General features: G+C 42.3%; 1 protein-coding gene across 2 annotated transcripts in view; it reads left to right on the top strand.

Annotated features, from left to right (window-relative positions):
• The window catches only part of CDKL5 (cyclin-dependent kinase-like 5), a 228,076-nt gene that overhangs the window by 1,823 nt on the left and 202,244 nt on the right, over window positions 1–24,009 (top strand). Inside the window, exons 1-2 of one of the 2 annotated variants that reach the window (XM_011940217.1) lie at window positions 14,566–14,639; window positions 14,753–14,801. The exons of the other annotated variant lie outside the window; for it this stretch is intronic. The gene's annotated coding sequence lies outside the window, so the exon portion shown is untranslated. Of the gene's footprint in view, window positions 1–14,565; window positions 14,640–14,752; window positions 14,802–24,009 lie in introns of those variants that run through there. 2 annotated transcript variants of the gene reach the window in all.

The following is a 24,009-nucleotide window of genomic DNA, read 5'->3' as shown; positions in this document are numbered from 1 at the left end:
AGGGTGGGTGAGGGGGGAAGGAGCCAGAAGAGAGAAGCTGTAGAGCTAATGCTGCCAGCACTGTATGGTGAGCATTTCACAAGTACAAGGAAACCTAATTAGGGAAAAATTCCGTTTGGCTGTATTAAATAATAGAACTCCAAAAGAGGCATTCTAAATAAAGTTAACCATTCCAAGAGTGTTAAATAGTCTGCCATTTCAGAGTAGCTGGGGGTTCCTCAATTGGAGAGGGTATCAAATCTCTTTGAATTGTCTTGCCTTTTTAATACAATGCAGCGATTAATTTGCTATATGTATATATATCAAACAGTTGAGTATTCCAGTTTTGTTGTTTAGCATATTTCCTAAGCCTAAATTTTTTAAAAGCAAAATCTGATATTTAAAAAAAAAATTGAAATAGAATTCTTTGTCCAGAGAGTATTCCTCTATTCCTGGCTCAGTCTTAAAATTTATTCATGATTTAGGGGTTTGTGGTTGGTATTTTTTTACCCCGTTTTCTTAGGTTTTTGATTTTTACTTATGCAAGTTCCCTAAGTCTGCTTTTGTTTATATTGTAATTTTCTTGGAATTATTTAAATCAGAGTGTGGCATCTATTGTGTCCCCTGGGGTTTTAAAAGGAACGGCTCCCATTGAAAGAAATGGCAGGGCCATCTCGCATAGATGGGTAATAGAAGGTTGACTGCGAATCAGATGTATTTGGTTGCAAATATGCTGCTTGGGGTTAAGGCAGTTTCAGTTAACGGGAACCAGATTTTACATGGTGTTTCTACTTTGAAGGTACAGTATTGTTACATTACAAATTGAAAGACAGAGGTGGAGAAATTCCTTTAAGTATCACCCCTAGCCTTGTTTCACCACGGTGTCCAGGAATCTATGAGAGACTCTTAACAATAGCTGCATTGTTGGAAATGACAGTGGCTTCTCTTGCAGAAAGTTAACCTTTCATTATGATTTTCATTTCAATTTACTTTGTAAAAGAAAATCTAGCTTTATCTGAGAAATTGGCTGTGAGAAATTTGTAAAGAGAGCAAGGAAAATAGGTTTTCTTCAATATGTCTGTTAAAATTTCACATTCTGTCCCCTGCCGTTTTGATAACTGGTGATCTTTATTTCCTCTAGATATTAGAAGGTATTCTAACACAGTGCCTGATTTTTGGCAGTTACTGTGGGGATATGACTTTTTCATGTAATAAGTTGATGTCAAATAATAATATGAGGCATTTAGGAATAAATTAATTCACATGCATAGATCTAAAACGTGAGGGAAATCTTGTAGATAACCCTTAACTTTGGTACAAGAACAGCACAATTTGAAGTATTAAGTTGCTTTCTAAGTAGAAAAATCTATTTGCTCAGAATTGGGTAATTTTAGATTTTAAAGTTTTTTTTTTTTCCAACATCAAATAATTTGGCAACATCAAATTTCTTGATAAAGGAGGAGATAGAATCTCACAGATTCTTTATCATCTATCTGATCATGGCATCAGTTGGACTACATTTCAACTTAGGACAATAATGCAATTAAAAGACTACATTTGAACTTTCTATTTGGAGGTTTTTCTAATTTGCTTTCAATCTCAAGCTTGACGTTAGAAATCTTTTGTTGGTGACGCACAATTTTAGTGTTCAGATTTTAGGTTTTGATCGTTTTTAGAATTTTTTTTTATGTGTGTAGAGCAGTGCATGGATTACTGAATTAATCAAAGATCTGGCCTCATTTCTCATTCAAGTTTGTACATTTCTTCACACTGAGATACGAGCTTGGGTGCAATTCTGTCGGTGGGTGTGAAAGCTGAGGGTAAGGACCTTCTACCTAGAGACTGATAACATTTAAACATTTCAGATTTGGGAATTAATAGAAAGTTATTTATTAGGTTAAAAGGAACTAGCCCATTCAGGTATTTGAAACTGATTGTCAATACTTTGAATTAAGCTCTTAGAAACATTTGTGTTTGAGATAATCCTAATCAGGGTCAAGTTTTGGGTGTGGTCTCTCTTTTGGGCAGTCTTCTCTGTAATAATTATAATACTCCATCTATTGAGCCGTACTGAATGCCAGACACTGTGACAAGTAATTTATTTGCATGAATACATGTGTGTTCTCACAACAGCTCTATGAAGTAGGTCTTCTTACCTCCTGTATACATGTCAAATGGGCTCAGAGAAATAAAGTACTTTGCTGAGATTACCCAGCTAGTCATCAGAGGCAGCAAAATTGCCATCCGAACTGGTCTGACTTGAAGCTGTGCTCTTCAAAACCATGCTTTCTGCTTCTCTTTAGGAAACTGATTTCCCAAGCATATTTATTTTTGACACGGGGTCTCACTCTGTTGCCCAGGCTGGAGTGCAGTGGTGTTATCACAGCTTGCTGCACCCTTAACCTGGCAGACTCAATCGATCCTCCCACCTCAGCCTCCCTAGTAGCTGGCGACTACAGGCACGTGCTCCCATACCAGGCCAGTTTTTCTTTATTTTTAATAGAGGCAAGGTCTTATGATGTTGCTCAGGCTGGTCTTGAACTCCTGGCGTCAAGCGACTCTCCCGCTTTGGCCTCCCAAAGTGCTTGGACTACAGGCATGAGCTACCGCCAGGTCCACCCCAAGGGTATTTTGAGTTCCTACTGTATATCATGCCTGGGGTGGTACTGAAGGTATGCATATGCTTCTTGGAGTTCACAGGCTACATTGGCAAGGCTGCTGGACCTTTAGTCACATGGGGGACTGAACTCAGATCCATCAGGACTGCTGGATAGGACAGTTGGAAGTGCAGACTTTTCTAACCAGAGGGTCAGACTTTTTTAACCGAGGTTATGTTTCTTCATAAATGAAGGCTGTACATAATCATGCCAAAAATGAGGTAGTTGTTTCTAATTAGCTACTTGGTATTTCATGTTTCTGGATATTGCATTATAACCTTTGATGGACTTTGATTAAATTTGCTACACTAATAAAGGCTACGAAGAGACTCCTTGAATTCAATTTTGTGGCTTAGATATACCCTTGAAATAAAATGGCAGCCATTATAATTTGCAGATGGGCACCTCTTGTGTAATTATGACCAGTGAAATAAAATCTGGAGGTAAAGTCTATAGAAGTATACTATTATTGTGTGTATGTGTGTTTTTTGAGACGGAGTCTCGCTCTGTTGCCCAGGCTGGAGTGCAATGGCATGATCTCTGCTCACTGCAACCTCCACCTCCTGGGTTCAAGTGATTCTCCTGCCTCAGCCTCCCAAGTAACTGGGATTACAGGTGCATGCTGCCATGCCTAGCTAATTTTTTTTGTATTTTAGTAGAGACAGGGGTTTCACCGTGTTGCTTAGGCTGATCTCGAACTCCTGAGCTCAGGTAGTCCACCCGCTTCAGCCTCCCAAAGTGCTAGGATTACAGGCATGAGCCACCGCACCCACCCGTTGTTGTGTGCTAATACAGAGGTTGGACTCTGAAAATTTTTCTATGTGAAAGTAGAAGTTTCTGCTATTTAAAGTTTCTTGTGATTAAAATTTTTTTTTAATTTTTAAATTTTTTTTTTTTTTTTTTTAATGAGACAGAGTCCTGCTCTGTCACCCAGGCTGGAGTGCAGTGGTGGGATCTCGGCTCACCGCAACCTCTGCCTCCTGGGTTCAAGTGATTCTCTTGCCTTAGCCTCCTGAGTAGCTGGAATTACAGGCGCCTGCCACCATGCCCGGCAATTTTTTTTGCATTTTTAATAGAGATGGGGTTTCACCATATTGGCCAAGTGGTCTCGAACTCCTGACCTCAGGTGATCCTCCTGCCTCGGCCTCCCAAAGTGTTGGGACTACAGGCGTGAGCCACCACACCTGACCGTGATTTTTTTTTTTTAAATAAGACCTATCATTAAGAGAACTAAACAGTTATGTACCCTAAAAGAACACTTAAAAGTCCATGTTAGGAAAAAAGAGGACTTAGCATCTTTTTCTGTAATCGATTAAAATCACTTTTGTTACTTATTAAAGTTAGAAAGTGCTGATGAATACTGTAGAGCCTCAGGGCCAGAAATAATCTTGGCCAAAGCAGGACCATATTTCTACACAGATGGGACCTGTGCGTTAATTTGTTGATTTCTTTTTTTTTTTTTTTGAGATGGAGTCTCGCTCTGTCTCTCAGGGTGGAGTGCAGTGGTGCGGTCTCGGCTCACTGCAAGCTCTGCCTCCCAGGTTCACACTATTCTCCTGCCTCAGCCTCCCGAGTAGCTGGGACTACAGGTGCCTGCCACCACGCCCGGCTAATTTTTTTTTGTATTTTTAGTAGGGACAGGGTTTCACCGTGTTAGCCAGGATGGTCTTGATCTCCTGACCTTGTGATCTGCCTGCCTTGGCCTCCTAAAGTGCTGGGATTACAAAATTTTGTTGATTTCTTTATAACGTAATGGAGGTGTACTTTACATACCATAAAACTCATCTTTTTAGTGTATGATTCCATTATTTTTAAGTGAATTTATGGAGTTGGCGTAGCTATCATTACAGTCCAGTTTTAGGACATTTCCATCACCCCCAAAATTCTCTCCTGTCCATTAGTTTTTTTAACCTTATTTACTTGCTTCACCTAGACCACTTTTCTTTTTTTTTTTTGAGACAGGGTCTCACTCTGTTGCCCAGGCTGGAGTGCAGTGCTGTGATCTAACCTCACTGCAACCTCCACCTCCCAGACTTGAGCGATCCTCCCACCTCAGCCTCTTGAGTAGCTGGAGCTACTGGCATACGCCACTGCGCCTGACTAATTTCTTTCTTTCTTTTTTTATTTTTTTTTTTTTGAGACGGAGTCTCACTCTGTCGCCCGGGCTGGAGTGCAGTGGCCGGATCTCAGCTCACTGCAAGCTCCGCCTCCCGGGTTCACGCCATTCTCCTGCCTCAGCCTCCGGAGTAGCTGGGACTACAGGCGCCCGCCACCTCGCCCGGCTAGATTTTTTTTGTATTTTTTAGTAGAGACGGGGTTTCACCGTGTTAGCCAGGATGGTCTCGATCTCCTGACCTCGTGATCCGCCCGTCTCGGCCTCCCACAGTGCTGGGATTACAGGCTTGAGCCACCGCGCCCGGCCTTCTTTCTTTCTTTCTTTTTTTTAAGATGGAATCTCACTGTCACCCAGGCCGGAGGGCAGTGGCGTGATCTCGGCTCACTGTAACCTCTGCTTCCTGGGTTCAAGCGATTCTCCTGCCTCAGTCTCCAAAGTACCTGGGATTACAGGCATGTGCCACCATGCCTGGCTAATTTTTGTGTTTTTTGTAGAGACAGGATTTCACCATGTTGGCCAGGCTGGTCTTGAACCCCTGACCTCAGGTGATCTGCCTGCCTCGGCCTCCCAAAGTGCTGGGATTACAGGTGTAAGCTACTGTGCCTAGCCAACCTAGATCTCTTTATCATCAGACATTGACAAATGAAATCATGTAGATCTTAAAAGATGTCTTTTTTTTTTTGAGACAGGGTCGCAAGTCTGTCACCCAGGCTAGAGTGCAGTGGTGTGATCATGGCTCACTGCAGCCTCTGCCTCCCCAGGCTCAAGTGATCCTCCCACCTCAGCTTCCTGAGTAGCTGGGACTACAGGCGCAGGCCGCTATGCCTGGCTAATTTTTTTGTATTTTGTAGAGATGGGTTCTCACAGTTTTGTTCAGGCTGGTCTTGAACTCCGGGGCTCAAGCCATTCCCCTACTTTGGCCTCCCAAAGTGCTGGGATTACAGGCATGAACCAGTGTGCCTGGCCTAAAAGATGTCCTTAAAAAATATCTTCTGGAGGCCAGGTGTGGGTGGCTCACGCCTGTTATCCCAGCACTTTGGGAGGCCAAGGCAGGCAGTTCATTTGAGGTCAGGAGTTTGAGACCAGCCTGGCCAACATGGTGAAACCCCGTCTCTACAAAAAACACTCAGTTGAGTGCAGTGGTGTACACCTGTAGTCCCAGCCTCCCGGGAGGCTGAGGTGGGAGAATGGCTTGAGCCTGGGAGGCAGAGGTTGCAATGAGCCAAGATCGTACCATTCACTCCAGCCTGGGCAACAGGAGTGAAACCCTGTCTCAAAAAAAAGAATATATATATATATATACTTCTCAGCTGGGCGTGGTGGCTGGCCTGTAATTCCAGCACTTTGGGAGGCCGAGGCAGACGGATCACCTGAGGTCGGGAGTTCGAGACCAGCCTGAGCAACATGGAGAAACCGTCTCTACTAAAAATACAAAATTAGCCGAGTGTGGTGGCGCATGCCTGTAATCCCAGCTCCTCGGGAGCCTGAGGCAGGAGAATTGCTTGAACCTGGGAGGTGGAGGTTGCGGTAAGCCAAGATGGCACCGTTAGACTCCAGCCTGGGCAACGAGAGCGAGACTCCGTTTCAAAAAAAAAATTCACACATATTATCATTTATTAATGCTTTTTGTATTTCAAAAATTCTTGCCTAAGCATAATACATAGCAAAATTTAAAGGATCATAATGGCAAATGGTATAAATTACCTTGTGTTTGTGGCTTAAATTTTATTTTCATTTGATCTTTTTTAAACCAACAAATAAAATACAACATTCTTGGTGATATGTTGGGAATGCAGGGAAAAGAAATGAAGGTAAAAGTAACATAATTATTGTGCAAGAAAAAGTTACTTCCAAATGTAAGAGCACAGGGAAACAATTGGTTTTCTTGATTTTAAGCTAATAACATTGTGCATTTTATTGTTTGGACCTCTAATCCCCCTTGACAGATCCGTGCCTAATGCGCATGTCGTAGAGCAGGCTTCATCAAATTCAGATATTTAGACACTTCGTCTACTTCAGACTGGATTGTGATGGGATTTGCAAACAGCTTAACATGCAAGGTACCGTAATTGCCTTTTCCTGCCTGCATCATTTTCTTCTTAGTGACCTTCTAGGGTGGACTGGGGAGTAAGGCCAGCTTGGGAATGGGAAGTCTCATCAGCACAGGCTGATCCCCACTTGTGCAGGTTTCCTCCTTTGGTCGGTGTATTGCTTGTGTGGACGGACACTGCTTAGGGATGTTATGTTTTTGGGTACATATAGTAGAGGAATGTCATGGTTTGGTTAGAAGTAAAGTGTTTTGGAAACTGTATCTAATTTTCTTTGCTTTTAGGTGAACATTTCTCAATGGAAAGTGACCCTTATATGTACCAGGCAGGTAAATCAATAACTCTTTGTGTGGTTGGTTGTGTCTGGATTTTTAATGGCAAACAGGTTAGACACACAGTGCTGGTCTGATATTAATAGTTTACTGTCAGTTCAATCATAACTGGTTCGAAATAGGCATAGGCTTGCTTTTTTTTTTTTTTTTGGACTCTATCAAATGGTAACATGAAGTGCCAGTGTAACTTGATTTTGATAGTAAGAACAACTTTGGTTTCTGGAAATTAACAAAGCATATATAAATAATATATATTGTTTAAAAAACTTACCTTACATTATTTTAGGTAAGTTGCAATTTTAGATATCAGTTTTAGATTTTGTATTATGGGCCAGGCGCGGTGGCTCATGCCTGTAATGCCAGCACTTTGGGAGGGCCGAGGTGGGCGGATCACTTGAGGTCAGAAGTTCGAGACCAGCCTGAGCAACAAGGTGAAACCCTGTCTCTACAAAAAATACAAAAATTAGCCGGGTGTGGTGGGACGTACCTGTAACCCCAGCTGCTCAGGAGGCTGAGTCGGGAGAATCCTATGAACCTGGGAGGCAGGGGTTGCAGTGAGCCAAGGCCGCGCCACTGTATTCCAGCCTGGGCCACAGAGCGAGACTCCATCTCGAAAGAAAAAGATTTTGTGTTATGTTTAAAGATTAGGTTCTTAGAAGTATGAGATTGTATTTTGATAATTAAAGTAAACATATACAGTCTCATGAGGAAGATATGGCAGATAAAAAAGGTGGTAAGTAATAGTTGAAGAACAACTTGCCTGGATTTACCTGATTACCCTGACATTGCTGATTTTAGAAACTAACTTCCTTATGAGTAGAATCCTTCACAGATTACCAGAGGCTGGGTCAGATGTGACATATCCTAGAATTTATCCACACCCCTAGACACACACCCCACCAAGGTTTGTCAGCCACTTATGGGATATATTAACTGTAATTGCTAGTAATCATTATTCCTAATATTACCAGTAAATTCAAGTTTAGCAATGCAAATGAAAAGAAAAGGTTTGATTTTAATTGTAGTTACTGAAAATAGTTGGGGTAGACAAAAGCTAAATTTGTGCAAATAGGTATTTTATACTTTATCAATTATTTATTTCTCAAATAATCTGTCCTACATCCTGAGGATCTGTCCTTCATTCATTTAACAAATATTACTTAATGAGTATGTACTGTGTGCCAGACTGTGCTGGAGACTACATGGAGTGATAAATAAGATATAAGTAGTCCCTACCCTCAAATAATTAATTATTTTTTGAGACAGAATCTCACTCTGTCGCCCAGGCTGGAGTGCAGTGGTGCAATCTTGGCTCACTGCCACCGCCACCTCCTGGGTTCAAGCGATTTTTGTGCTTCAGCCTCCCAAGTAGCTGGGACTACAGGTGCGTGCCTCCACACCTGGCTGATTTTTGTATTTTCAGTAGAGACGGGGTTTCACCATGTTGGCCAGGCTGATTTCGAACTCCTGACCTCAAGGGATCCACCCACCTTGGCCTCCCAAAGTGCTGGGATTACAGGTGTGAGCCACCAAGCCTGGCCAAAGAATTTAGTCTTGAGATGGAGGCAGAGGAGAACTACAGAACACTATGGGAGTATACCTGACCCTTGAACAACGTGGGGGTTGGGGTGCTGACCCTCACGCAGTCAAAAATCCAAGTATAACTTTTGACCCCCTAAAAACTTTACTAAAATAACATACTGTTGACCGGAAGCCTTACTGGTAATATAGTCAATTAACACGTTGTTTTGTATGTTATATGTATTATGTAGTGTATTCCTATAGTAACGTAAGCCAGAGAAGAAAATGTTATTAAAATCATAGGAAGAGAAAAGATACTTACTATCCATTAAGAGGAAGTGGATCATTATAAAGGTGCTCATTGTCTTCACATTGAGTAGGCTGAGGAGGAAGAGGAGGGGTTGTCTTGCTGTCTCAGCAGGGGCAGAGGTGGAAGAGGTAGAGAAGGTGGAAGGGGAGGCAGGAGAGGCAGGCACACTCAGCGTAATTAATATTGAAAAAAAATCTGGGTATAAGTGGATCCATGCAGTTCAAACCTGTGTTGTTCAAGGGTCAACTGTATGTAACAGGGTAGGGCTGGAGAGTCTGTCCTTGGGGGAAGAGGTGGGAAGGTCACTCTGAGGAAGTAACATTTAAGTGAGACCTGAAGAATGAGAAGGACCTGGTCTAGTTGGGGAAATAAGTTTTTCAGACAGAAGGTGCAAATGTGATGAGGCAAGGTGAGAGAGCTGGGGTTTTTGCACAACAGAACCTTTTAAAGAACTGAAAGAGGGCCGGGCGTGGTGACTCATGCCTGTAATCCCAGCACTTTGGGAGGCTGAGGCAGGCAGATCACTTGAGCCCAGGAGTTCGAGACCAACCTGGGCAAAATGGCAAAACCCCATTTCTACAAAAATGCAAAATTAGCTGAGTGTGGTGGTATGTTCCTGTAGTCCTAGCTACTCCCAGAGAGTAAGCTGGGAGGATTGCTTGAGCCCAGGAGTTTGAGGCTGCAGTGAGCCGTGATTATGCCACTGTACGCCAGCCTGGGCGACAGTGAGACTCTGACTCAAAAAAAAAAAAAAAAAAAAACTGAAAGAAATCTACAACGACCAGAAAATAGAGAAACAGGCATTGAAGCAGAAGTTGGCAACAGGGGCCAGGTCTTGAAAAGGCTTAGTAGGCCATTTGCTGGGTTTTTGAACTTGCCCTAAGTCTCCTGGGAAACGGTTAAAGATTTTAAGCAGGGGTGTGACATGAAATGAAATGCTACAAAACCCAAGAATTTTAGTTCACTGGAACCTTGGTAATTTACCAGAAAGGTCATAATCTCTGCAAGGTAAAATATTCTTCTGTCATTTCATTAAAATTTTTGTAACTCCTTTCTTGATTGATTGTCGTCTGCAGTATTATTTTCATTGTTTTTGTAGAAATTCCCTTTAATTTTCTAAAAGTACCTTTTATCCCTCACCGTTCTGTTAACCTTATATAGGAATGTCATTTCTATTTATAACTGAATTAGAATATTTTTTCTAACAGCTTTAACTCTCTTCCATATTTAAACTTAAAGTTCTTGGCTGTTTTTTCCCCTCCAGACACCTTTAATCTGCTCAAGGTATTTAATGTTTTAACGAAATGTTTCATTAAATTTGCTTTATTCTTTTGTTCTTCCAAATACATTGTCTTAGATCTAGTTTAATATTTCTCAGCATTTATGCTATTTCATATTTTATGAAATAACATGTAAGCACCCAGAATGGTTTTAGAAAATTTTGTTACTATTGTATAGGAGCACTAATCTTCATCAAGAGCACCATTTTCAAATCTGGTTCACATTCTGTGGCCTTATCTTTTACATTAAATTGGTCTCTGTTAAACATTTTATGTTCAGGTGGGCTTATTTATATATAAGTGCTATAAAGGTGTTATTTTTTATATCCTGATTTGTTTCTTTCTCCCACAGTAAATGTCCCTACATGCTGAATTCTTTTTGGGAAATCTTTGCCATGCTAAGTTTTTGATTGCCTTGGTGGTTGCGTGAGCATTCATTCAAGTCTTTCTTGGTGTAAAGTTGTTAGCTCATGTCTGTATACAATGCTATTGCCCACTGTTCCTCTCCACATGTACAAAGAATAACTGCAGCATCACCTTCTTCAAGTATTTCCTTTGAAATCTACATATTGATTCAGCCTTGAATTGAGTTTGCTTTTGCCGTGAGTTATTTTCTTTTCTTTTCTTTTTTTTTTTTCTTTTTTGAGACAGAATCTTGCTCTGTCCCCCATGCTGGAGTGCAATGGCGTGATCTCGGCTCACTGCAACCTCCGCCTCCTGGGTTCAAGCAATTCTCTTGCCTCAGTCTCCCAAGTAGCTGGGATTACAGGCATGTGCCCCCACGCCTGGCTAATTTTTGTGTTTTTAGCAGAGACAGGGTTTCACCAGGTTGTCCAGGCTGGTCTTGAACTCCTGACCTCATTATCTGCCTGCCTTGGCCTCCCAAAGTGCTGGGATCGCAGGTGTGAGCTAAGGATGGGCATATAAAGCTGGGAGAATTGCAAGAAGTAATGTTTATTTATGTACTACATGCTTTGCTTTGATGCTTGTACCGTAGCTACATCCCAGGATCTTTTCTACTGTAAACTTCATGGAGGCTTGGAGTGTTGACTGTTATACCCTCAGTATGTGGGTACCACATTGCCTTACACGTAGGAAGTGCTCAATAAACACTTCCCTTATCAAAGGTGCCCCTTTTTGCACCCCCCCCCCACCCATTTCCTCATGTTTGTATCTTCTTCCTTGTGCAGTGGTTGCTATATCAGGTGCCTATCTAGTGGATCCTCCTCTCTGCTCACCCTATAGACATGCCTGTCCTGTGTCTAGTTACCTGTGTAAGATGTGTAATTGTTATAATTGGATCCACACTGATAAATGAGTAGGTGCTAATAGCTCTCTGTGGGGCCCCAGAATCTTTTCTACCAACATTTACAGTATGGCAGACGAAGGGGAAGCCAAAGATGACAACTACCAGAGTGATGTCTCTGAGTTTTTTTTCATGATTTATTGCATGAATTCATTGAAATGCTGAGTTCTGTTTCATAATAGGTGTGTGTGTGTGTGTGTGTGTGCGCACACACGTGCGTGCATGTGTCTACGTTGTACAGTACAGGCATACTTTGGAGATAGTTTTGTTTTAGACTACCACAATAAAGCAAATATTGCCGTAAAGCAAGTCACACAAATTTTTTGGTTACTCAGTGCATATAAAAGCTTTGTTGGCTGGGCGTGGTGTCTCACACTCGTAATCCCAGCACTTTGGGAGACCAAGGCAGGCAGATCCCAGAGGTCGGGAGTTCGAGATCAGCCTGGCTAACATGGTGAAACTCTGTCTCTACTAAATATACAAAATTAGCTGGGTGTGGTGGCTCGCGCCTGTAATCCCAGCTAGTCAGGAGGCTGAGGCGGGAGAATCACTTGAAGCCAGGAGGTGGAGATTGCAGTGAGCTGGGATCACACCACTGCACTCCACTCCAGTCTGGGCGACAGAGTGAGACTTGGTCTCCAAAAAAAAAAAAAACAAAGCTTTGTTTACACTATACTGTTGTCTATTAAGTGTACAATAGCATTATGTCTAAAAAAAAAAGCACATACTTTAATTTAATTTATTGCCAAAAAATGCTGGCAATCATTTGACCCTTCAGTGACCCATAACCTTTTTGCTGGTGGTGGGTTTTGCCTTAGTATTGATGGTGACTGACTGATCAGGGTGGTGGTTGCTGAAGGTTGGGGGATCTATGGCAGTTTCTTAAAATAGGACAACAATGAAGTTTGCCATATCTGTTGACTCTTCCTTTCATTGTAGGTTTCTCTGTAGCATACGATGCTGTTTGATAGCATTTTACCCGCATTAGAACTACTTCTCCAAGCCTGCTACTGCTTTATCAACTAAGTTTATAGAATAGTCTATTTTTGAAATAGTCATTTCAAAAATGTTTAAGGCTTCAAAAATGTTTAAAGTAGATTCCATCTCAGAAAAACACTTCCTTTGTTCTTCCATAAGCAGCAACTCCTTTGTCCATTCATGTTTTATCATGAGATCACAGCAATTCAGTCATATCTTCAGGCTTCTCTTGCCTTAGCCTCCCAAAGTGGTAGGATTGTAGGTGTGAGCCACTGCACCTGACCATATCATCTTTTGTTGTTGTTGTTGTTGTGGTTTTTGAGACAGAGTTTTGCTCTTGTTGCCCAGGCTGGAGCACAGTGGCACTATCTTGGCTCACTGCAATCTCCGCCTCCTGGGTTAAAGCCATTCTCCTGCCTCAGCCTCCCAATTAGCTGGGATTACAGGCATGTGCCACCACACCTAGCTAATTTTGTATTTTTAGTAGAGATGGAGTTGCACTGTGTTGGTCAGATTGGTCTCGAACTCCTGACCTCAGGTGATCCACCCACTTCAGCCTCCATATAATCTTTATGTCTATAAATGGGTATGTCTTTCCTTCTGCTAGGCCATTAGTGCTGGTATTTGAGTTAGTTTATTTAGGAATTGGTGTAGTCAAGTCCAAGGTTGTACTACTCACCACATGACAGCCAATAAGTTAAGAGACAAGGTGTTGGGGCAAAGAAAGCAATTTTATTTGGGGAGCCAGCAACCGGAGAAGATGGTGGACTAGTAATGTCCTAAAGAACCATCTTAAGTTAATACGAATTTTAGCCTCCTTTTGTGTTAGAGGAAGAGAGAAGAAGGAGGAGATTGAGGTCAAGAGGTGACTATGATGACCACAGACATCTGGGTGGCAGTGAGGGTCTGTGGAGGTTGTGAAACTTCTTTGTCCTTGGTCAGGTCACAATACTGTAAATCTTTAACATGGCTGGGCATGGTGGCTCACTCCTGTAATCCCAGCACTTTGGGAGGCTGAGGCAGGCAGATAACTTGAGCCTAGGAGTTCAGGACCAGCCTGGGCAACATGGTGAAACACCGTCTCTATCAAAAATACAAAAATTAGCCGAGTGTGTTGGCACACACCGGTGGTCCCAGCTACTCAGGAGGCTGAGGTGGGAGGATCACCTGAGCCCAGGAGGTCGAGGCTGCAGTGAGCCATGATAGTGCCACTGCACTCTAGCCTGGGTGACAGAGTGAGACCCTGTCTCAAAAAAAAAAAAAAAAAGAAAAAAAAAGAAATCGTTAACAACATTGTTGTGTGTACACTGCCCGTATCTCTTCAGGGGTTAGTTTTCAGAAGGGACTATTTGCTTTAAACCATAAACTATAGACTGAATGTCTCCCATAGTTAGATGGTATCACTGGGTGGTGGTGGGGGCTTAGAAGCAAAATGATGTTAGTCATGCTAGGCCTCTTTTTCACTGTTACATTGGGCTGGATTTGAGCTTTTTTGTGTTGTTATGGTTAACCTAGTGTACCCCAATTTTCAAATTCTGTTAGAGATACTTTGTGATCAGAGTGGGAATTGGTTTACCAGAACAGTGTCTGTTCCAGTCTAAATTTCAGGTCTCTCCTTTAAAGCGTGCTTTAGTGAGGGTCTCTTTACATGCTCTTGATTTTCTCCTGTCCCTTTCTCAGTGATATTCTGCTCTTACTGTTCCTGGAGGTTTGTTTGCTTGGAGGTGGGGAGGGGTGGTAGGATGTGGTCTCTTCTTGATTAAGCCTCAGTTTCAGGCCTGAGTTTCAGGATCTTGCCCCTTCCCTGGCTGTTGTAGTGGGCTCAATGTGGAATGCTATCCCTCTCCCAGGACTTGGGCACCCATCCCTCCTCTCTGCTTTTTCACTGTTGTCTTAAGGGTAGAAGTAACCATTGTCCCTTCTGTCACAGTGAAGGCTTGTCTTCCCTAGTGGAGATAGGGTAGAGTGATCTGAGGGTAGTGTCCAGCCTCTCAGGCTTAGCTGCTGCCCACCCCCAGGTTTGCATCACAATGAGCATACCTCAGGGCTCTTTAGAGCTCTGAGTGCGTGGGGTGAGGGGGTTGGAGGAGGAAGGCCCTGCAGGAAGTTGAGGTACCATATCCTCAATTTCTGTGACTCCCAGTGGTTTCACGCTATCTTTTCAGCAAGCCACATCAGATTTCACCCATTTACTGACTCTTCTACCCGTTCTTTTTGGTGTCTAGCTGTACTCTCTGAGAGGTGAGCATATGGTCGTCTCCTTTCTCCCTTCAGGTACGCTCCTTAGTTTTTGAGCCAACTGGTTGCTCTATTGGTGTTTTTTTTTTTTTTTTTTTTTTGAGACAGAGTCTTGCTCTTTCACCCAGGCTGAAGTGCAGTGGTGCGATCTCGGCTCACTGCAAGCTCCGCCTCCCGGGTTCACGCCAATCAAGTAGCTGGGACTACAGGCGCCCGCCACCATGCCTGGCTACTTTTTTTGTATTTTTAGTAGAGAGGAGGTTTCACCGTGTTAGCCAGGATGGTCTTGATCTCCTGACCTCGTGATTCCGCCTGCCTCGGCCTCCCAAAGTGTTGGGATTACAGGCATGAGCCACTGCGCCCAGTGCTCTGTTGAGTTTAAAGAAAGTCTTGAATTTGAAATTAGTTCAGCTCTTTTTCATTGTAGTTCTCTTGTTCCAAGGTTTGAGCCAGAAATTTGGTTACTCTTAAAATTTTAACATGAGTGTTTCCTTAAGTCTAAGCTTAATTATTATTCCTGTCCTCCTGAATAAGACCAAGAGTTTGGAATGAATTACTCCTTAACCGTTAGCCCCTCTTCCATGTTAATGTTATTTATGTGTTAGTTTTGCCTTACTTAAGCCACCTTACACCTATAAAAATAGTGAATATTTACTCATGTGTTTTTCAGGTTTCTTTGGTCACCATTCTTGCTGCACTCTTATTTCTTCCTTCTTGGTTCAGTTTCTTCCTTCTTTATTAAAAAATGTTCTTAAATAATTATTTCGGTAAGGACCCTTTAATAGTAAACTTGGTCTTGGTGTTTGTGAAAGTGTCTGTACTTCACTTTTTCTCTTGAATGATTGTTGAGCTGGGTCCAGAATTTGGGTTAATTACTTTCCCTGAGTACTTTGATGTTATTCTCCTGTGTTTTGACAAATTTGTAAATTTTTTTTAACTTTTATTTTAAGTTTGGGGGTACATATGAAGTTTTGTTACATAGGTAAACACATGTCACAGGGGTTTGTTGTACATATTATTTCATCACCCAGGTATTAAACCCAGTACCCAATAGTCATTTTTTCTGCTCCTCTCCCTCCTCCCATCCTCCACCCTCAGGTAGACCCCAGTGTCTGTTGTTTCCTTGTATTCGTAAGTTCTTATCATTTAGCTCTCATTAATTTTTAATTTTTTGGTGGTGATGGGTTTCATTTTATTGCTTAGGCTGGTCTGGAACTCCTGGCTTCAAGTGATCCTCCTCAGCCTCCCAAAGATCTGGGATTACAGCTGTGAACTACTGGCACCTGGCCTATTTTTATTTGCTAATGAGAAGTTGTAATTTCGTTGTGGGGAGGTAATTCTCTCTCCTCTTGAGCTACTTTTAAGATCTTTTCCTTGTTTGTTTATTTATTTTTTATTTACAGTACTTTTGAGTTGCTGTTTATTTCCTTGTTTTTTTGATCTTCAGGGTTTTTTTTTTTTTTTGCAATATCTCTAGGTGTGGATTTGTTTTATGTATCCTGCTTTTATTTGATGTATTCCATTAGTCCGAGGACCCCTGATGTCTTCAGCTGTGGGAGAAAATCTTAGCCATTATCTTTTAAAATAGTTTTGTCTCCATTTTCCATTTATGGAACCATTATTTAGATATGTTTTGGGATTTTTCATCACATCCTTCATGTTGTTTAAGTTTTCTTTAATTTACATTTCTCTCTCTTCTGGGTATTTTCTTGACATCTATGATTCACTGATTTCCTCTTTAACTGTGCAGTTAATTTGTTAACTTATTGAGGGTTTCACTAAAAACATTTGGCTATATATAAATAGTCAAATATGTAAATATTGATATTTATACAAATATATATGTGTGTATAAACATGTATATACGTGTTTTAGAGATGGAGTCTTGCTGTGTTGCCCAGGTTGGTGTTGAACTCCTGGTCTCAAGTGATCCTCCCACCTCGGCCTCCCAAAGTGCTGAGATGTACAGGCATGAGCCACTGTGCCCCACCTTGAATATATTTTCAAATTTAAGAATTTCTGTTACATTTTCTTTCAAATCTGTTTTTAAGTTTTCTTTCAAATCTGCTTTTGTGAAAAACAAGGGCATTTTCTTGAGACATTTTAAAATATAGTTATGTTTAAGTCCTGTTTGGATTATTTTCTTAGCTGTAATTTTTGAGGAATGGAATCTCCCATTTGGCTTCCCTTCTTCCCTCCAAGATTTTTGCTGTTTCTCCGTGTGGTATGCAATATTTGACAATTTGAGAATTGTTTGCCTATGCCCGGGTTGTGGGATACTCTTTTGGTCTGATTTTGCATTTGTCTCTGATGGGACCCTTTGGGTTCGCTGCGTCTAGAGAGGTTTTGGTCTATTCTCAGATGGGTCTCCAGCACCTGCAAAGTAGTGTAAATTTTGACTCCATATTTGTGTAGAACAGACTTGGGGTTTTCCCTTCTGTTTGGGTCACTTTTTTTTTTTTTGAGATGGAGCCTTGCTCTGTTGCCCAGGCTGCACTGCAATGGCACAATCTTGGCTCACTGCATCCTCCGGTTCCCGGGTTCAAGCTATTCTCCTGCCTCAGCCTCCTGAGTAGCTGGGACTACAGGTGCATGCCACCACGCCCTGCTAATTTTTGTATTTTTAGTAGAGACAGGGTTTCACCATGTTGGTCAGGCTGATCTCGGACTCCTGACCTCAAGGGATCCGCCCACCTTGGCCTCCCAAAGTGCTGGGATTACAGGCATGAGCCACTGCATCCAGCCTGTTTGGGTCACTTTCTATGCATAGCCCTCGGCTGGTGTTTGTAGCTTTTCTTTTTATTTTTTCACTCAGGGGCAGTCCTTTATGTCTGTGTCTTTGTCTTTGTGCTAGTGGTTCACCTCCAGCTTCTTTCCCAGGCCCGGGCTTCGGACAACTGATATATTTTGGCTCTGTGTCTTCACCCAAATCTAATCTCGAATTGTAATCCCCACATGTCGAGGGGAGGGATTTAGTGGGAGGTGACTGGATCATGGGGGCCGTTTCCGCCATGCTGTTCCTGTGAGTTCTCATGAGATCTGATTATTTTATAAGTGGCTCTTCCCCCTTTACACTCTGTGTCATGCTGCCTTGTGGAGAAGGTGCCTGCTTCCCCTTCTGCCATGATTGTAAGTTTCCTGAGGCCTCCCAAGCCATACGGAACTGGGGGTCAGTTAAACCGCTTTCCTTTATAAAATAAATTACCCAGTCTTGGGTAGTATCTTTAAAGCAGTGTGAGAACAGACTAAACAGGAAACTTCTCCAGTTTCCTGGTCCTGTAATCATTTGCATTTGCAGCCCTTGATTTAGAGGGCAGGGGTGAGCAGGTGTTTATCATGTGAAGAATTTCATTTAATACATTTTTCTGTCTTTGCAGCCACTCCTTTCTATTCTTGTTTTCTTCCTGACTGTTGGTCAGGAGGTAGTTCTGCCAGTTAAGAACCAGGAAGTAGGCTTGTAATCCCAGCACTTTGGGAGGCTGAGGCGGGCAGATCACCTGAGGTCAGGAGTTTGAGACCAGCCTGGCCAACATGGTGAAACCCCGTCTCTACTAAAAATACACATATACAAAAAATTAGCCAGGCATGGTGGGCGGGCACCTGTAATCCCAGCTACTTGGGAGACTGAGGAGAATCGCTTGAACCTGGTAGGCAGAGATTACAGTCCGTGAGCTGAGACCGCGCCATTGCACTCCAGCCTGGGCAACAAGAACGAAACTCTGTCTCAAAAAAAAAAAAGAACTGGGAAGTAGTTATAACCACAGACAACCCCCACCTTGAACAGGTTATTTACCAAAAGTTCATTTGAACATTGATTGTATAGAGCACAGTTCACATTATCTGATGGGAACTATGTTATTTAAAAAATGGATTTGTTTCCCAGGTGAACCTGAGGAGTCTGTTCTCTCCATTGTGCAGTTGAAATTCATATAGACTTGTGAGTTCTTTGGAACAGTAATCAATATATAGTATGTGATTTCTGTGGGAAGGTATAATACATTTTAACATTCTCGGTGAAGAAGGGAGTATGCTATTTTCCAGCCTCAGTCAGTATTCCCTGGTGTGACCTGCCAGCTACCAGACCCCAGCAGTTGTTACAACTCCAGCCACTGTTTTCAAATCTGCCACTAAATTATCACCACTCATACTCAGCACATGACCTTGCCTCCACTTCACTGAGAACTTTGAGCCATCTGGTTGATTTTCTTCAACTTCTGGCTCCATCTACCAGTTTGTCATCCCTCCCTCTCCAGTGTTGCCCTCTCCTATCTCAGAGGATGAGATGCTTCTTCTGCTGTTTGAGGCAGTCCTTTGCCAGGGGCCTTAGGCTTCACTGCTGCTTCTTTGGCAGTCTTTTCCCATCAGTTATTCCCCTTCATTCTCCCCATTCTGTTCCTAGTGGCTGTCCACTTGGGGAGGAGGGGTGAAGATTTTGCCTCCAGGGAACATTTGGCAGTATCTGCCGACATTTTTAGTTGTCAAAATTGGGAGGTGGTGGTGATGTGTGTGCTGCTAGCATCTAATGGGTAGAGGCATCTAGATATCCTGCAATGCACAGGACAGCCCCATGACAAAGGATGACCTGGTCCACAATGTCAGTAGTGCCCGGGTTGAGTAATGTTGCTGCATCCTCAGGGTCTCACTTTTGACTCCTTCATTTTTCTCTGCCTGTTATCTTATGCCTAAGATTCTCATCCTAGGAAACCCTCCCTGAACCACATGTCCAATCCTCTCCTAGCTACCTAACTTCCCCCCTTCTCGTTGAAACTTCTGAAAGAGCGATTTACGTGTAGTCTCTCATTCACTTTTCAAATTTTAGCTGTTGCTTTCTGGCTTCCCATCCCCACCGCTGCTTAAACTGTTTTTGCTGAGAATGCTTGTGACCTCTTGTGTGCTGCATCTAGTGAATTCATTTATTCCTAATTTTACTTGACATTTTTGTTGCACCTGACACTGTTAATCACTATCTCCTTGAACCAGTGTATTCCATTGTCATCCTTGTTCTCCATGTCCTTCTCTTGTATTTCTTTCTCTCCCTCCCGTGTGGGCTTCTTGATGATCTACTTACTCCTTACACACTGCTGTTACCTGGTTTTGACTTCTTAGCCAAGGATTATCATAGGTCATTATCTCCATGAAGTACCTCAGTTACCCCAAGGATTTCAGTTGCACTTATATACAGATGTTTTTCTAAATTTCTAAATTCTTTTTTTTTTCTTTTTGAGACAGGGTCTCACTCTGTTGCCCTGGCTGGAGTGCAGTGGCATGATCACAGTTCACTGTATCCTCACCCTGTAGAGATGGGGTTTCTCTGTGTTGCCCAGGCTGGTCTCAGAACTCCTGGGTTCAAACGATCCAACTGCCTTGACCTCCCGAAGTACTGGTATTACAGGCATGAGCCACCATGCCCGGCTTAAATTCTTCTATGACTTTTCCCTCCAGGCTTTAGTGTCCGTTGTAATCCGCTGGAAATCTACACGTGAATATTCTATAGGTACCTTACACTCAGCATGTCTAATGTGAAGTACAGCTTTTGCTGAAACTTAGTTTTCTGAGATCCACCTGGGCTCCCAAGACAGATAGTTGGGTCTTGTCCAGTTTGTATATTTATCTCCAGTTGCCAGTGTGATATAAAATATGATTTAGATCATATCACTCACCTACTTGAAAGTCTGTACTGGTGCTGTCTTGGTAACAGAAAGAGAAAGTAGACTGAATTCCCTTGTTTTGCCCATCAGGCTCTCCTTGATATAGTCTCTGCCCACCCACCTCTCCAACCTCACATCGTCTCTCTCCTGCTTCAAACGCTATGCTCCGGCATGTATAGCTTCCTATACAGTTTTGTTTCAAACTTGATGTCTTTATGTCTTTTGCCTGGAATGCAGTATTTTTCTATTGAATATGTGGATTGCTTGCCTTCTGAGTGGTAAGATTCCCTATTCCTCACGGAAGCTACAGTTAATTGGCACCTTGCCCCACTTCTGTGGCCTCAACATCATGAGGAGTAAGGATGTCTGAATTATTTCAGAGAGCCAGGGCTTGGTAAATGCTGCATTAGTCTTGTTGAAAGAAGGTAGAGAGGGGACATTGGCAAGGGTGTTTCACAGCTCTTCAGTTATGTAGCTTACTACTAACCATTTCTTTCCTCAGTCCCTACTTCCTCTATTTTATTACCTTTCAGGTGTTCTTCTGGAAAAATGTATCTTTTGAGGGAGAACCTCTTTTATTTTTTTTAATTAATTAATTAATTTTTTAGACAAAGTCTCACTCTGTTGCCCAGGCTGGAGTGCAGTGGCACGATCTCGGCTCACTGCAACCTCTGCTTCCCAGGTTCAAGCAATTCTGTGCCTCAGCCTCCCGAGTAGCTGGGATTATAGGTGCACGCCACCATGCCCAGCTAATTTTTGTATTTTTAGTAGAGTCGGGGTTTCACCATGTTGGCCAGGATGGTCTCGATCTCTTGACCTCATGATCCGCCTGCCTCGGCCTCCCAAAATGCTGGGATTACAGGCGTGAACCACTGTACCCGGCCCCCTTAATTCTTTTGATGTGAAATAAGCAAATGCTGCCAAATGTAAGATATGTTGCTCAGTTTTTAGTCTAGATTTATTATGTTCTGATTCTTGGAAAATGAAAACCCACTCCTGATTTTTTGGTTAATATGTACCTCATACAGTGACTGTGAAAATTAAACTAAATAACATAGGTGAAGTGCCCAACACAGTACTTGGTACATAACAGGCAGCAGTAAATACTAGTTCCTGTTACTCATTCTTCTTTGCCAGATTACTAAAATGACTACAGTACTCCATACATTAGACAAAAAGTTGTTTTCACTGAACCCTTGTTCGATGAAGGGCAATATGCCAAATACCTTGAGGGATACAGAGATGTTTTAGACTGCTTCCTGTCCAGGGATAAATATTAGCATACTGTATATATAGTTACATTTTGAGGCTTTTTTTTTTTTTTTGAGACAGAGTTTTGCTCTTGTTACTCAGGCTGGAGTGCAATGGTGCAGTCCTGGCTCACGGCAACCTCTGCCTCCCGGTTTCAAGCAATTCTCCTGCCTCAGCCTCCCAAGTAGCTGGAATTATAGGCACCTGCCACCATGCCCAGTGTTTTCTTATATTTTTAGTAGAGATGGAGTTTGACCATGTTGGCCAGGCTGGTCTCAAACTCCTGACCTCAGGTGATCTGCCTGCCTCAGCCTCTCAAAGTACTGGGATTACAGGCGTGAGCCACTGTGCCCAGCCTTTTTTTTTTTTTTTTTTTTTTTTTAAACATGCTGTTGTGAAAACTTTTCAGTCTTCTAATATTACTTTATTTGAGCACAGAACACTTTAAAGTTTGGTTGCCACATTGAATCCATTACACCTCTGTGAGAGTAGTTATTAGTTCCATTTTATAGATAGGGGCCCTGAAGGGTGGCGGGTGGCAGGAGTAAAAATAGGGTATATTGGGGTGTAGAAGAACGCTAACCATTATTATTTCCAACCTTGGTAGTTGTAGAATAAATACTTGTTGAATGAATGAATGTTCTTTTATAAGTTGTATATTAAGCCCCTACCTAAATCTTACTTCTACTTCTTCTTTTTCTTTCTTTTTTTTTTTGAGCTGGAGTTTTGCTCTTGTTGCCCAGGCTAGAGTGCAATGGCAGATCTTGGTTCACTGCAACCCCCGTCTCCCGGATTCAAACAATTCTCCTGCCTCAGCCTCCCGAGTAGCTGGGATTACAGGCACCCGCCACCATACATGGCTAATTTTTGTATTTTTAGTAGAGACAGAGTTTCTCTGTGTTTGTCAGGCTGGTCTTGAACTCCCGACCTCAGGTGATCCGCCTGCCTTGGCCTCCCAAAGTGCTGGGTTTATAGGCGTGAGCCACTGTGCCCAGCCAAAATCTCTACTTCTTATAGTTTTATTCAACCCCTTTTATGTTTAATTTAATTGATTAATTTTTTTGAGACAGGTTCTCACTCTATTGCCCAGGCTAGAGTGCAGTAGCATGATCTTGGCTCCCTGCAGCCTTGCCTCCCTGATTGAAGCAATTCTCCAGCCTCAGCCTCCTGAGTAGCTGGGACTACAGGTGTGCGCCACCATGTCCTGCTAATTTTTGTAATTTTTTGTAGAGGTGGAGTTTTGCCGTGTTGCCCAGGCTGGTCTCAAACTCCTGAGCTCAAAACGATCCACCTGCCTCGGCCTCCCACAGTGCTGGGATTATAGGCATGAGCCACCATGCCCGGCCCCCTTTTATATTTTATCTGGCAAAAATAAGTGTTAACATTTAATGGTTGGTAGGGAGGACATTGGAAGTCAGAAGAGAGATAACCCACACTGTTTTATACTTAATAAAAAGGCATTGAGGGAAGGTATATGTGTTGATACTGATTTAACTTTTTGCCCTTGTGCTGATTCTTTGCAAGACTACTTTTCTGGTTTCTGTAACAACTGCAAAGGGCTTCCCAAGTTTGGGTCTAGGGTGAATGGCTCAATTTGTTGCACTCTAAGGATGATTGTGTTAATAGATTTTTCATTCTAATCTCTAGTAAAGTAGGGAAAATCAATTATAATTAGGCTCAGACTCAAGGGGAAAACTTTAGGTAGATGAATTTGCAAATATACAAACTTTAATAGAATAAGTGATTACTGTCTCAGAGTTTACTCTGTATTTAGCTGTCTGTAGTTTGTTGTCTTAGATAGTGAAATACGGTCTTTTAGTAAAACTGGTAAGACCCCTGATTAGGATTTGAAGTAGGACATCCATGAACTTATTGCAGGTAGTAAGTAGTATTAACATATCTCTTTCACTGTCCACATGGAACACTGCATTTAGTTGTTGTTGTTGTTGTTGTTGTTTGAGACAGCCTCACTCTGTTGCCCAGGCTGGAATGCAGTGGTGTGATCTCTGAGAATCGCATTCAAGCGATTCTCCCAGCTCAGCCTCCCAAGTAGCTGGGATTACAGGCACGCGCCCCCACGCCTGGCTAATTTTGTATTTTTAGTAGAGATGGGTTTTGCCATGTTGCCCAGGCTTAGATATTCTTTTTCTGTGTTTCTCCTCAAGTGTACAGTTCTCTGGTTTGTGAATTCACTGGGTGGTTGTGATGTCCAGTCAGTAAAATGATAAACATGAAAGCACTTTGAAAATGATTTAATGTCATTGCGTGGAAATGATACTATTGTATCACTATTTATTGTATCACTATTTATAATAGTCCTCAAGTGGTTTTTTTTTTTTTTTTTT

This window comes from Colobus angolensis, unplaced genomic scaffold (assembly GCF_000951035.1).
Source record: "Colobus angolensis palliatus isolate OR3802 unplaced genomic scaffold, Cang.pa_1.0 Scaffold188, whole genome shotgun sequence".
NCBI lineage: Eukaryota > Metazoa > Chordata > Mammalia > Primates > Cercopithecidae > Colobus > Colobus angolensis.
The sequence above is the reverse complement of the archived record's forward strand: the minus strand, read 5'-3'. Positions and strand labels throughout refer to the sequence as shown.